Source organism: Pan paniscus, chromosome 2, assembly GCF_029289425.2.
Source record: "Pan paniscus chromosome 2, NHGRI_mPanPan1-v2.0_pri, whole genome shotgun sequence".
In the NCBI taxonomy this organism is placed as follows: Eukaryota; Metazoa; Chordata; class Mammalia; order Primates; family Hominidae; genus Pan; species Pan paniscus.
In genome coordinates this window covers 171,048,251-171,063,983 of record NC_085926.1, presented here as the reverse complement: position 1 = coordinate 171,063,983, position 15,733 = coordinate 171,048,251, and the positions used below count along the sequence as shown (strand labels likewise).

Sequence of the window (15,733 nt, the reverse complement as noted above, 5' to 3'; positions counted from 1 at the left end):
GGGAAATAATTGTTGAGCTTGAAGACAGGTTATTTGAAAATGCACTGCCAGAGGAGACAAAAGAAAAAAGAATGAAAAAAAAAAACAACAAAAAAAACAAAAAACGAAGCAATGTTGAGACTTGGGAAATTGGTAGATAGATGCAGGGCTGACATGCAACTTCCATTTGGATGGATGGAACAGTGTGTGGAGACCCATACTGTGCAATTTTGCTCCAGGAACCACTGCCGGAGCATACCAGGAAAACTAATAATTCACAGATTCTTTAAATAAAAAAGCACCAAGCCACTGCAAATCCCATGAGACAAGCAAGAAACTGCGAGTTCCCAAAGTGTGAGAGGGGGAATCCTGCCTCTGAACACATGTCCCCCCTGGAAACCCAAAAATCCAGATTACAGGAGAAGGATTTAACCTTATCCAGAGCTGAAATGAATTTAGAATAAAATATAAAACTAGAAGCAGCAGTGGAAGAAGCCTTGTAGGCACAGCCATTCTCCAGCTCAAGCCCAGGGAAGCCATCCCTGACTAAGTCTCATGGGGACACTCGGAAAAGGCAACTGGTGCAGTTTGGGAGGGGTCACAAGGTGAAAGAAACTTCCAGCCGAACTTTGTAATAATTTTGACTGGGTAAAACTCTTTTGAGCGTAATTTGGGGGTGAATGGGAACTGCTCCAGAAAGAAGAGCAAGAGTAGTGGCAGACAGTGTGGGCAGACAGGAAGGGGCATGGCCTGAAAGCCATGTTTGTTTTCTCAGCAGGAAAACTTATAGCCTGGGGCTAGGTTTTAGTCCTGCACACAGGCTGCCTGGATATAAACTCGGCTCTGTTAGTGGGGCATGGCAGGAGCAAGACCAGCCTCACCAACTGCATGGGAGCTGGGTGAGGCCCATTGCTACTGGCTTTTCCCCAATTCCCTGGGGACAGAGGCAGCCATAATCCCCTCTGGAACCTCATTGGCCTGAGAACTATGCCTCCATGCCACACAGTGGCCACAGAAAGGTCTGCCCAAGGAGTGTCTAAGTTCAGACCTGCCTAACCCTGCCCTTACCTGATGGTATTTCTCTACCTGCTCTAGTAGCCAATCACAAAAGACATAAACTCTTGGGAGCTTTATGACCCCACCCATTGCCTGAGAAACCCAAATACTTATCCTGGCCAACTTGGGGCAGCTTATATCCCCCTTCCACTATTACAGCTAGTGCTCCCTTAAAAGTGCCATCTTGGCCAGGCATGGTGGCTCACGCCTGTAATCCCAGCACTTTGGGAAGCCAGGGTGGGGTGGATCACAAGGTCAAGAGATCAAGACCATCCTGGCCAACACTGTGAAACCCCATATCTACTAAAAATACAAAAATTAGTTGAGTGTGGTGGCACGCACCTGTAGTCCCAGTTACTCAGGAGGCTGAGGCAGGAGAATCATTTAAACCCAGGAGGCAGAGGTTGCAGTGAGGCGAAATGGCACCACTGCACTCCAGCCTGGCAATAGAGAGAGACTCTCTCTCAAAAAAAAAAAAAGTGCCACCTCCTGACTGGAGGCCAACCAACTCAGGACATGACAGCAACGCATGACAGAATAACCCTGCTCCAAGGAAGGAGAAAACAACAGCTAATTCCACTGCCTGCAACATCCTGGCTAACCGATGGCCCTGAATCTGTCCACATGACAACTTCACTGCTAACATAACCAGCATTCAAGAAAGCCAGCACACTAAACATATCTACAATCAAGGACTCTCAGAGAGTTCACTTCACTCCCCTGCCACCTCCACCAGAGCAGGTGCTGGTATCCATGGCTGGGAGACCTGAAGATGGATTAAATTACATTTAATTTAGTAGACATTCCCCAGCACCAGCTCGGAGCCTGGTAACCCTGTTAGGTGGCTAGATCCAGAAGAGCAACAACCATCACTGCAATCTGGCTCACAGGAAGCCCTATCCCTAGGGGAAAGAGTGCACCACATCAAGGGACTACCAGTGGGACAAAAGAATCTGAACAGCAGCCTTGAGTTATAGATTTTCCACTGACATAGTCTACCTAAATGAGAAAGAATCAGAAAAGTAATTCTGTTAATATGACAAAGGAAGGTTCTATAAAGACCCCCAAAAGACCACTTTAGCTCCCCAGCAATGTATCAAACTGAGAAGAAATATCTGAATTGCAAGATATAGAATTCAGAAGGTTGATTATTAAACTACTCAAGGAGATACCAGAGAAAGGTGAAAGCTAACTTTAAAAAAGAAAAAAAAAAATACGTGAATGTATTGGGTGAAAACTGCTCCAGAGAAATAGATATCATAAAGAAAAAAACGATCACAACTTCTGGAAATGAAAGACACACTTAAAGAAATACAAATCCACTGGAAAGTTTCAACAATAGAATCAAACAAGTAAGAGAAAGAACTTCAGAGTTCAAAAACAAGGCTTTTGAGTTAACCCAATCATACAAAGACAAAAACAAAAGAATCTTAAAAAAAAAAAACTCTCAAAAAAATTGGGTATTATGTTAAATGGCCAGACCTAAGAATAATTCGTGTTCTTGAGGAAGAAGAGAAATCTAAAAGTTTGGAAAACATATTTAAGGGAATAATTAAAGAAAATTTCCCTGGCCTCGCTAGAGACCTAGATATCAAAATACAAGAAGCTCAAAGAACACCTGGGAAATTCATTGCTAAAAGATCATCACCCAGGCACATAGTCATCAGGTTATCTAAAGTCAAGATGAAGGAAAGAATCTTAAGAGCTGTGAGACAAAAATCACTTGATAACCTATAAAGGAAAACCTATTAGATTAACAGCAAATTTCTCAGCAGAAACCCTGCAACCAGAAGGGATTGGGGTCCTATCTTTAGCCTCCTCAAACACAACAATTATCAGCCAAGAATTTTGTATCCAGTGAAACTAGGCTTCGTAAATGAAGGAGAGATAAAATCTTTCAGACAAACAAATTCTCAGAGAATTTGCCACTACCAAGCCAGCACTATAAGAATTGGTAAAAGGAGTTCCAAATCTTGAAACAAAACCTTGAAATACAACAAAATATAACCTTCTTAAAGCATAAATCTCACAGGGCCTATAGAACAATAATACAAAGAAAAAAATAAAAAGCAAGGTATTCAGGCAACAACCAGCACAATGAATAAAACAGCACCTCACATCTCAACACTAACGTTGAATGTAAATGGCCTAAATGCTCCACTTAGATACAGAATGGCAGCATGGATAAAAATCTACCAACCAAGTATCTGCTGTCTTCATGGACAAAGGCTGCAGAGTCAGAACCTGACAAGCCAGCACACACCTGAACGTGGATGTTGAGAATGAGGTATATTGAGATATACTAATTAGGATATTGAAAATGGTGGCAGAGACTGATTATTGTCCCTGAATTTCCATTTTCTCCTTCTTCCTTCATGAATTAGAACTACCCTCACCACAAATGGCCATAAAGCTAGAAACTACTCACGCTCTTTGACAACTAGGTCTGGCCAGTGGGGTGTGCTTGTAAGTGATGTGCGCAACTTCTGAGGCATGACAAGAGAAGGAAGTTGCTTCACTTCCTCCTTTCTCCTTTCTGTAAACTGGAAATAGGAATGTGGCTAGCTTTGCGCTTACTTCAACCATATGTACATGGACATTTCCCTAGGATTATCTGAAGAACAAAAAGGACAAATTGAGTAGCTGTACAGCCTCATGAAGCAAACCTGCACTATTACCTTGGACCATTTACAAACTCAGATTTTCATTAGAGATTAAAAAATCTTCTATCCTTTCTAAGCCAGTTATTTTGTATTATTGAGGCATCCAAATCACTATGCTTTTCTTTTGGCCAATTCTTGGATGGGCCTGGAAGTTGGGAGAGAGGTGATGCAGAAGAAAGAAGTCTGGTATGAAAAAAATAATATGCATAACTGGTAAATGGAAGGCATTAAACCAGGTATCCAGGTATTGGACTTGAGATACTGTATACCAGAGATCCCAAAGAGGCTGGAGCGAGCTTTCAAGAACATTAGCAGAAAAAAAAAGTTGTCATGGGAACAAAACAAAGAATGAGAGAAAGGTGGGACAGAGTGACAACCATCAATAATATTAGAGTGCAAAGGGCTCATTTTAATCAATAATCAGTCACAAGGTATGTTGATGAGTTGGCCTGAGTTAAAAGCAGAGCAGACACCAAACATTTTTTATCTCATTATCTCCCTTATAAATGTTTTAGATTTTCAAACAGAAATTAATTTCCATTTCTGGTGTTATTTTGATTAACTTGCTCATAGAAAAGCAAGAAGAACAAAGATGATTTTATATAATTTTTAGGAATTACTTATAAATTTAATAAATCTTAAATTTATTTTTGTTTCTTTAAAATATTGTATAAGTAGCCCTTGCTTCACACAGTCGTGTGGCATCATAAAAATGATCATGCAAGCTGAAACTATGCAAACCATCTTATCAATGAGAAAAATTGCAATTGTCTGTGGCCTTTTAAAATCTTTATCAAAACATTGAAAACTCTTTTCCTATTAGTTATAAATGTATAGGGAAATAAAAAATAGTGAACCCAATGTGTATTTAATACACAGTAATTTAAAACATTAGAAACATGATTTCTTGTCTTGTAAAAACTTACCGAGAATAGTTCAAAACAGTGCTTGCCTTCCTCTCATTTATAATTCTTCGTATGAATCAAGCATCTTTGTTATGCCTTGGCAAATTGTCATATTCCTTTCCAACTTTGAATCAGCTTCCAAAATTTTATGCTTTGTGCTTTCCATGTCATGAAGCATCTCTAAGTGTGGCTTTAATGTAAAGTTGTTATTGCCAGTGTCAATTCTTCTGGAACATATTTATCCTTTAATCATGGCCACTTTCCCTATTATGTTGGTAAGTTCACCTCTTGCTTTGCTCCAGCTGTATATCTAGTGTTTCCAATGATGGCCTTATCAACATTTTCACATCAGCTATTTCTTCTATAACTCCATTTACATTATCCTCACATTTCAATATTTTCACTTTGGTTTCTTTGCTGCACATTCATCTTTGTTAGCCAATTTCCTCTTTATCCATTTCTATAAAATGCCACATGGTTTCATCAACTAGAGACAAATACAACAAAACACTTTGCTGTTTGTGAGTGAACCAAATAACAGTAGTGCAGTAACTATTAATCACCCAATTTTGGAAGAAGTGATGTGGTTGGTCATATATCATGATGAACATCATCTTTTATTTGCATTTTGATTTGTGAACTGAAGAGCTAGCAGCCAAGTTTGTACCTTATGCAATTACTTGCAGTTAATATACAATGACAATTGAAATTTTAACCATGTTTTTGAGGGACAGACACTATTTAACTAACTGGTAACTGTGATTTATGTATGTCTGAACAATGCAAAGTGCTACCTGTATTTGTTGTTCTCATCTACAATATATGCATGCTACAAAATTTAAGAAATACGAAATGTGTATAATAAGAAGTAATTTCCTTCTACCTCAGTCTCTCAGCCACTCACCACTCAAATAATTTCTCCAAGTACATTTTCTGGAAGCATCCTTCACATAGGCAAACATACATATCTGTGTGTGCATATAATAGCATAATATATACACATAATAGTATTTTTATTGTTCTGAACCTACCTTTTTATTACTTATCTTTGAAGTAATTCCACATAAGTACTTATCTTATTCTTATCTTTCATATAGTTGCATATAATCGTTTATATGTTATCTTGAAGAGATAAATTATAATCTGACCAATTGCTTAATAATAAATATTTATATATTCTCCATTTTAAAATCAAAAACTTTTTTTTTTTTTGAGACGGAGTCTCGCTCTGTCATCCAGGCTGGAGTGCAGTGGCATGATCTCGGCTCACTGCAAGCTCCGCCTCCTGGGTTCACGCCATTCTCCTGCCTCAGCCTCCCGAGTAGCTGGGACTACAGGCACCCGCCACCATGCCCGGCTAATTTTTTGTATTTTTAGTAGAGACGGGGTTTCACCGTGTTAGCCAGGATGGTCTCGATCTCCTGACCTCGTGATCCACCCGCCTCGGCCTCCCAAAGTGCTGGGATTACAGGCGTGAGCCACCGTGCCCAGGCTAAAATCAAAATTTAACAATAATAGGCCAGGTATGGTGGTTCATGCCAGTAATTCTAGCACTTTGAGAGGCCAAGGCAAGAGGCTCTTGTGATGCCAGAAGATCAAGCCAAGACTGGAAGACATAGTGAGACCCTAGCTCTACAAAAAATTTTAAAAATTACCTGGGTGTAGTCCTAGCTACTCAGGAGGCTGAGGCAGGAGAATCCTAACCAATAGAATTGATAGGAAGCCAAGGAATTATTGATTGGTAATAATCCACATTCAATATTCAATATTGAACATAAATACATTTGATTAATATCCTAGTCTGAGATAGATAGATAGATAGATAGATAGATAGATAGATAGATAGATAGATGACAGATACATAGACAGATATTCAGATTAGCCCATAAATTATGGCAGTTGTCTTCCTCGCTAGGCTTCTTATACTCACATCATTGATGTTCTTTGCTCTTATTTCTCTGTAGTGAACCTTCGTGCTTGATGTTAAATCCTCCTTGACTTTTGGGAATGGGAAGTCACCACCCTTGGTCAGCTGCCTGACACCTTTCTGTGACTGCAACATTATATGAGATCTTCCTCACCTCAGACAGTTTGGCTGATACCCTCCTTTTCTTCAATGCCACTCTCTCCCCATAAATCAGCAAGCAGCAGAAATGTGTGTGACAAAAAAATTATGTTTTGCCTAAAGCCCAACTGAACCAAATTTCTGTTGCATTTAATTGTCACTGTATTTTTTAAATCCAGAATCTCTTGTCTGTTTCAATCAGCTATGCCATCAAGCTGCCTGTCAACCTATCTTCAGTGAGATATTCATATTATTTCTCATGAAGATTTCTTTACATAAATATTTTCTTTCCTAATTTTGCACCACATTTTTCTCCTTACTTCTTTTTTAAACCCTGTTTCTTAAACTGAAAATCCCATTCTACTTTGGCACATTAAAAACAGTTCAACAGATGTTGCACCCATTCATGTATGTTTTCTCTTTTTACACAAGAATAGAGAATTGGCAGAGGAAGTGAATCTCTGTTGATCTGCACTTGATTCTGGTACCTTCCTCAGAGTGCACCTTCCCATCTGCAAGCCTCACTGTAGGCCAGCAGCTAGGAAGATACTAAATTATTTTATTGCATGCCACTTTTATGCTCATTCTTTATCTGGTGAAACTGTACAATGACTGTTCTGTTCTTTTTCAGTGTAAATGTCTAAAAATATTGTCACTGGATTTATTGATATTGTGGAGTTGTTGTTGTTGTTGTTTTGTTTGTCTTCTGTATTCTGCAGTGATTTCCCATCATGTCTGGGTATTTGATTTTCCTGAGAGAGAAAACAATCTCTGAAGAAAAATAATTCCTAGTTCAGAATTTTCCCACGTTAAACTTTTGCAAAAACTTGATAAGAGTTATGTATAATTTGGTCTATACTTAGTGTTTATATGATTATAGTAAAGACTTTTCCAACTTAAGAGTATGTATAAAGAGCAACTAAATATCTGCATAAACAAAAATTCAACTTAACAGATGTTTCATCGGCTTGTCACTAAACATACACATGATTACATGAATTATTTTACATCACTCAACACATTTATTCAGTTTCCACTCCTTGCCTAACACTTCAGTTAGGCACTTCAGGAATACAGAACTGTAAGATTCCTTTTTTTCAAGTGTCGAGCTTCTTAGTCAGTGTGACATAAATGAATATACTGTAACCAACTAGAGAATAGCATTTATTTTTGGACATCTATATAAGGAGGATTTTCATTATAAGGAAGCAAAAACTGTAATTCAGTTGCCCAAAGCCTGTCATTTACCAATTTTAGGGCTAATGTGTCTTCCAATATGAAAACATGAAATGTAGTATGAAGTGCCAGTCTTCTTTGTCATTTTACTACAATACTTTCACATAATTAGTGCTCTATAAACACTGAATAAATGAAAAACTAATTGAATATATATTATGATTTAGATGTCATTGTACTAATGTTCTGTAAGAATTTACATAACTGCCATTCACAAAATCTGTTTTAAATGTATGAATTAAAGTTTTACTTTTATCTTTGTTTTGAGCCATCCAATTAAGAACAGTAAAATAGATCCCTAATTTAAATATTTTTTAGAATTAGTTGCATCATAATAAAAAGAGTAGCCTTATCTTATACCAAACTCAGTGACTTCAACTTAATAAAATGTGTCTTAAACTAGTCCTGAAAGTTCAATAAAATTATTCTTAGAAATACAAGGAAAGAGATTTTCTGGTTCTCTTATGAACCCTCATTATTTACATGTGTAAATGTATGAAAGCTCCAATCCTTGGAGAATTTATCTATCCTAGCTAAAGCTAAGAATGTTGAGAGAAAAACAAAGGCACATTTTTAAAACTTTCAAACTATGAAATGTAATTCATTTGTATCATTAGAAGTCATTCATTCATTTGTGAGCCTTAAGTAACTTCAGAATTTATGATGCTAGTAATAATTATAAGAATGTAAAACCAAACTCTTTCTAGCAAAATACAGATAAATATTGAAAAGTGGACAAGATTCTATTTGTGTTCTGACAAAAAACAAGGCTAAGTGTGGCTTAGACTGCAAGGGAGAATTTCCAGGTTTCAGAGCTTTATAGAAATGAACCTCAGACACAAAAAGAAGTCTTGTTTTTAATGGAAGAAATTGTGCTATATTATTGCCATAGTGCCTGCATGGAGCTATTGAACAGGAACACTTTTTTTCATTCAAACAGTGACTTCTAATTAAAACCTAATAAAATGTAAACCAGAACCTGAAATGTTTTCAAGCTGTGACTGGATGATTAGCTTCAGCGATGATGTTAAGAAGATTCCTAGATGGGTCAGGCATTAGACTTCTGGGATGATTTCCAAGGGCCTGTGGTAATTTGGTAGGCAACCCCCCCACTTTTCATTAAAGTAATATCTTTATAACTTGAAAATATTTTAATTTGGACAATATCACTTAGTTTTTCAGTGAATGAATAGTCTGATCCAGTCAGAAAAGTCAGGTACCTTCATACTTAGAAAATGCGTTCTTGGTTACAAATTGTACTCTTCCTTCAGAAAACAGCCTTCAAATGTGTTCAGTTAAGATACATCCACAAACACCTGTCTACATTATTGAAAAGAAAACCCAAAGCACATGTTGCATCATTAGTGGCATCTTCACACATTTGACAGTTCATTCATAATTTGGGAAATACCTATCTAAAAACTAGACCCCAAATTTTCAGCCCCCTGAGAAATTTTATTCTAGTTAGTATTGAAAGTCAAAAAAGATTTAAAAAACAAGTAAATAAATAACACAGCATGTTAAAACATGGCAGTGCTGTGGGAAACAAAAATAGAGCTTGTTAAGAGGGCCAATATGTTGTGGGGACTGAGTTGCAATTCTAAATGGGAGATCAAAATAAATTTCATTGAAAGGATAACATTTAAATAAATACTTGAAGAGGAAAGACTTAACCATGCAAATATATTGGAGAGTATGTTCCAGACAAGAGGAAGACCCAACGCAAAGGACCTGAGGCAGAAGCCCACCTGGCATGTTCAAAGACCACAAGAAGGCCAGTGATATTGGAACAAAGGGAGAAAAATAAATGATTGATCCTGAAATGTGGTGAATTCAGAGATGCAGCAAGAAACCAGGCTATGTGGAGTCTTCTAAGCCATTGAAAGTACCACTGGTTTTACTCTAAGACCAAAATGAAGCCATCATAAGGTTTTGAGAAAGGGGATGGCTTGATCTAACTTACTTTTTATAATGGGTCTGGCTGGCCATGGTGTGTCGAACCAGTGCATTAAAATATCAATTAGTTGACATCAATAATAATTAAATTCAAAGGCTGATACCAAGCCCTAATTCTACTTGATCTCTTTACATGACTAATCACATTTGAACATTGTCTGGGGACTGGAAAGACCCATGTGGCAAACTCAAACAGCAGAGGCAATTGATGGGCATGCATTAAAGGAACTATTTACAAAGATGTGAACAAGGTTAAATGAAACTAAGAGTCAACCATGAAATCATCCAAAGTTAGAAATAGCAGGGAGCTGTTACAACCCCTGGGTCAGAAGGGCAAGGTGAATGAATGGTGGTTGTCATAACTTAGGAGTAATTTCTGTAGCTATAGGAGAGGATACTACAAGAGTCATGTCTCTAAGTAGGATGCTGGAGCAACGAGCATCACAGCTCTTAAGTGCAGATTTGTTCCAATGCTGTTGATATGTTGCAAAATAATTTGAATATAACCAAATTTGATGTTTTCTTATGCACAAATTCACATATAGGAAATACTAGGTGAACAGACAAAATTGCAGAATTGAACCACACTTGGTAGGAATACACAAAACACACACATACATTCACCTCAAATATCTCCCAGCTACCTCAGTTCATTGAGTGTGTTATGATCCACATCCATTCACATCTGGTATTACAAATTTTCTTCCAATTTCAGATGACATTTTTTCTACCACTTCATAGTACCTCACAATCTGCAACCTTTCTAATACACACAAGCATATTTCAGGTGCTCTTCAAGGTAAAGTACCATATTTATTGTCATATTTATGAGTATTCTTAAGTATTTAACAAGTACAAAACTGTTCTGCAGCTTTTATTAGGTGCCCATCTTTGTGTGTATGTGTGTCACTGACAAAGTTTTTGAATGTTGTGCCCCTAATACCATCTTCCCATAACTCTGTGGTTTTAATGGCATTATTTTACACACTGTGGTGATTTTTACGAATTCATATGTCCTGGTAGAGTGAAACTAACTGTAAATACCAAGTCCTCAATCACAGTTCTCTTTCCAGTTTCTGCTGATGCCTCTTATGTAATGCCCAAAACCAACAGGAAGCCAGAGCAAAGAATCCCACTCTTGTACTCCATAAAGGGCAACCTCCTGGACATACCACAAGGTGGAAAAGGGTGGAGAGCAGGTTTGAAAATGCAATGTGAAAGAATGCAGCACAGAAACCTTTTTTAGTTTAAAATCCTCTCCTTTGATTGCTAGCACCTAGCTACTCAAAATGTGGTCCAGGGATCAACAGCATTAGCATCTCCCGAGAGCATGTTAGAATAGCAGACTGTTGGGCCTTTCCACAGAACTACTGAATCAAAGTTTGCCTTTCAAAAAAAATCCCTCAAGTGATTCGTATACACATTAAAGTTTAAGAAGCACTGTTCTCAAATCTTATTTTATTGTCTCTTCTCCTATCTCTTACCTCCTTGGCAACTGTCTTGCTGTATCTTTTCCTAATGCCTCTTTCTCTTCTTCCTCTACAAAAGTTTCAAAGTTGTGATAGACCACAACTGGCCTGTAACCTGAAGAAATTTCAATGGTGCGTGAACTTTGGTTTCAAAAAGATCATTCCCGTCCTGGTAGCTAGCTCCAAAGATACTACACGAAGTAAAATAGCATCTGTTCCCAAGAAACCAGGTCAAAATCATTAGAGTTAAGCTTAACTAATTCATGCTGACTCAAACAGAAAATGCTGTGCCAATTTGCATGAAAAATAAAATAAAATGCTTGAGCCAATCATAATAACAAATGGACACTTGTTAATAAATATAGATTTATTTTACCTTTATAAAATAGTGAGGCCTCAGGAACTTAGTTGGCTACAAATTCTTGATTAGTTAAATTTAATAAATAACTTAATCTTTATGCTTTACTTTCCACACCTGCCAACTGAAAGAACTGTAAACTTCACACTCCCTGTCCCCCATCAGTTCTCCCAGAATATTCTCCCAGTTACTATTCTCAAGTCCTTAGAATTGTCTTTGACTCAATTCGGTTATTGATCTCACTTTTGGAAGCCAAATAATCACTGAATCTTAACAACTCTTTTTTTTCTCAATGCCCCATATCTTTTTCATTTTTTCTATTCTCATTTCTAAATTTCTGGGTAATATCCTTATCACCACTTACCTTGGGATACACAAACAACCTCCTATGTCATCTTTCTAAATTTATTGTTTTCTTTCATCAGTTAGTTCTACCCCAACTTCCAGGAGATCATCACTGCCTCCAGAGTAAATTAAAATTTATGACTGTCCCCAGTCTAAAAGTTACAATTCCTGATAATTTGGTCCCAAACTAGCATTCCAAATTTGTATTGGAATCTGCATGATAGCCTTAGCAGCTCCATCTCCAGCCACAGATGAGGTGACAGTCTCTATAGTTGCATTCCTTACTATATGTATATATAAACACATTGGAGAATCCCTAACTTCTGCCTATTGCATGCCCATCTAAATTCTGCTCTCCAAAGAGACCAGCCCAGAAAACCATGTCCAAAGTACATGGTTGGTCACTTCTGGGCTGGTCTCTTTGATTTTTATTAGTTTTTGTTCTTGGTGCTATTTTTTGAGACATCCCTTGATTCTGTGTTTCAGTCATAGGTCATATCTTTCTTCCTTCAGGGCTCAATCTGGGAAAACTTCAGCTCATGTCAGTGTACCTGGACCCTTTTTTTGGTTGAGAGATGGTTGTACAAATCTTATTTCTAGTTCATTCCAATTCTCTAGTTCTCTAACCAAAATAGTTTTGGGAACGTTTTATCCCCCCATGAAGTAAATATGCTCTCCTTTTATCTCCAAATGTACAAATTGTATCCATTCTTCAAGAACCAGCTAGAATCCACTTTCTGCATAGGGATTCAATTCCACACCACTTCTGCCACACCAGTCAACCCTCCTTGCTTCACTTCCAGGTATTTTTGTTTTCTGTATTAGTCTTTATTTTCAGTTAAGATTCCTATGGTTTAGTGATATTGGGCACACTTTTTCTGATTGCTTAACTCATGTTTATGCCTTACCTCCCTAACAGGGCCAGGGACAAAGTCTAATTTTCTTCACGTGCCTTAGAAGTTTTTCTTGTACTCTATAATATTTGTTTATTGAAGTCATAACAAATACTCTCTTTTTTTAATGGAAGAAGAGGCTTTTTCTTAATGGAAAACATTTGGTAGGTTCTGGACACTGTGAAGGTGCATGCAAATACTACAAATGCTATCCACATGCTGACAGATTAACAATGCTTTTAAAAGTCACCATTAAGGATGCAATTCAAGTCTACTTACCGTTAAGTTTCAATCCCCCACCAATTTCCTTTTCCAGTGGCCATTCTGTTCTCAGTTACATTGTCTCTATAATACTATTTAACTTTAACCATTAGAGAACAGGTTAAAATGGATCCATTACTAAATTGATCTCAAAAAGCTATTAATGCTGATGTTTATTACAATGCTTTCTATGTTAATATATATTAAATGTGTTCATCGCCTGTCTGAAACATTATTCCACTGTATTAAACATACATGTAGACACATGTATATCTTACATGCATAAATATTTAATTTTATATACATGTGTAAATAGAAAGCTATTTGCTTCTAATATGTTGTGGTAAGTTTACATATAAGAAAAGTTACAAAAGAGCTTCCAATATTAATAAACTTAGAATGGTCAGTAAATTTAAGTGAGTGGTCAAATAGGACAGCAAGGGAAAGCCATTGCTATACTCCCAAGTACTCACAGTTTAGAAGGCTGGATATGTAGAGAGACTATAGTGTATGGCACCTCCCCACTCCCTCTCTCTCTTGCTCCCATTTTCACCATGTGACAAATCTCCTCACCTTCACCTTCTTCCATGATTGTAAGCTTCCTGAGGCCTCCCTAGAAGTCAAGCAAATGTCAACACCCTGCTTCCTGTAAAGCCTGCAGACCTGTGAGCCAATTAAACTTCTTTTCTGAAGAAACTACCCAGTCTCATATATTTCTTTACAGCAATGGAAGAATGGCAGAAATTTGGTACTGAAGAGGGCATTGCTATAAAGATACCTGAGAATGTGAAAGCAGCTTTGGAACTGGGTAACGGGCAGAGCTTGGAAGAGTTCAGAGGGCTCAGAAGAAGACAGAAAAGTTTGGAACTTTTTAGAGACTGGTTAAATACTTGTGACTAAAATGCTGATAGTGATATGGACGGTGAAGTCCAGGCTGCCAAGGTCTCAGATGGAAATGAGGAATTTACTGGGAACCAAAGCAAAGGTCACCAGTGGTATGCATTAGTAAAGCATTCGGCTGCATTCTGTTCATACTCTGGGGATCTGTGGAAGTTTTTGAACTTCAAAGTGATGATTTAGAGTATCTAGCAGAAGAAATTTCTTAGCAGCAAAGTGTTCAACATGTGGCTTGACTCCTTCTAACAGTTTATGCTCATATGAGGGAATAAAGAAATGACCTAAAGTTGGAAGTTATATTTAAAAGAGAAGCAGAGCATAAAAATTTGGAAAATCTGCTGTTGGAAAATCTGCTGTAAGAATTTGCAAAATTGTTGGGAGAGGAATTTAAGTAGGCTGCAGAGCAACCTATTGCTAGAGAAATTTGCATAATTGAAAAAGAGCCAAGTGCTCTTATCCAAGACAATGGGGAAAAGGCCTCAAAGGCATTTCAGAGATCTTCCCCTCAGCCACTCCCATCACAGGCCCAGAGGCTTAGGAAGAAAGAATGGTTTTGTTGAGCAGGCCCAGGGCCTCACTTCCCTGTGCAGCCTGGGACATTGCTTCCCATATCCTGGCTGCTCCAACTCCAGGGAGGGCTCAAATAGGCCCAAATACAGCTTCAACTGCTACTCTGGAGAATTCAAGACATAAGCCTTGGCAGCTTCCACATGGTGTTAAGCCTGCAGGTGCATAGAATGCAAGTGTTAAGGAGGCTTTGCCTCCACTTAGATTTCAGAGTATGTATATGAAAGCCTGGGTGTCCAGGTAGAAGCCTGTTACAGGGGCAAAGCCCTCACAGAGAACCTCTACTAGGGCAGTGAGGAGGGGAAATATGGGGTCAGAGCCCCCACACGTTCTCACTGTAGTATTGCCTAGTGGAGCTGTGGAAAGGGGGCTGCCACCCTCCAGATCCCAGAATAGTAGATCTACCAGCAGCTTGCACCCCACACTTGGAAAAGCCACAGGTACTGAACAAACTATGAGAGCAGCCATAGGGGCTAAACCCTGCAATGCCACAGGAGCACAGATTCCTAAAGCCTTGGGAGCCTACCCCTTGCATCAACATGCCCTGGATATGGGACACAGAATCAAAGGAGATTATTTTGGAGCTTTAAGGTGTAATGACTCCCCTGTTGGGTTTAAAACTTACACAGCGCCTGTAGACCCTCTCTTTGGTCTGATTTCTCCCTTTTGGAATGGAAATGTTTATGCAGTGCCCGTACCCCCATTGTATCTTGGAAGTAATTAACTTGTTTATTTTATAGGGTTATAAGTAGAAGGGACTTATCTTGTCTCAGATAAGACTTTGGACTTTGGACTTTTGAGTTAATGCTAAAATGAGTTAAGACTTTGAGGGGACTATTGAGAAGGGATGATTGTATTTTGCAATGTGAGAAAGACATGAGATTTAGAGGATCCAGAGGTTGAATGATATAGTGTGGATATTTATCCCTAGCCAAATCTCATGTTGAATTGTAATCCCCAATGCTGAAAGTGGGGCCTAGTGGGACGTGTTTGGGTTATGGGAGTGGATCCCTCATGGTATGGTGATGCCTTCACAATGGTGAGTAATTTCTCATGAGATTTGGTCATTTAAAAAGTGTGTAG

General features: G+C 38.1%; 1 pseudogene; it reads right to left on the bottom strand.

Moving 5' to 3' along the window:
• Nucleotides 1-13,775, bottom strand: part of LOC134729925 (uncharacterized) — a 75,213-nt pseudogene extending 61,438 nt beyond the window's left edge.
• Nucleotides 13,776-15,733: the final 1,958 nt, after the last annotated feature.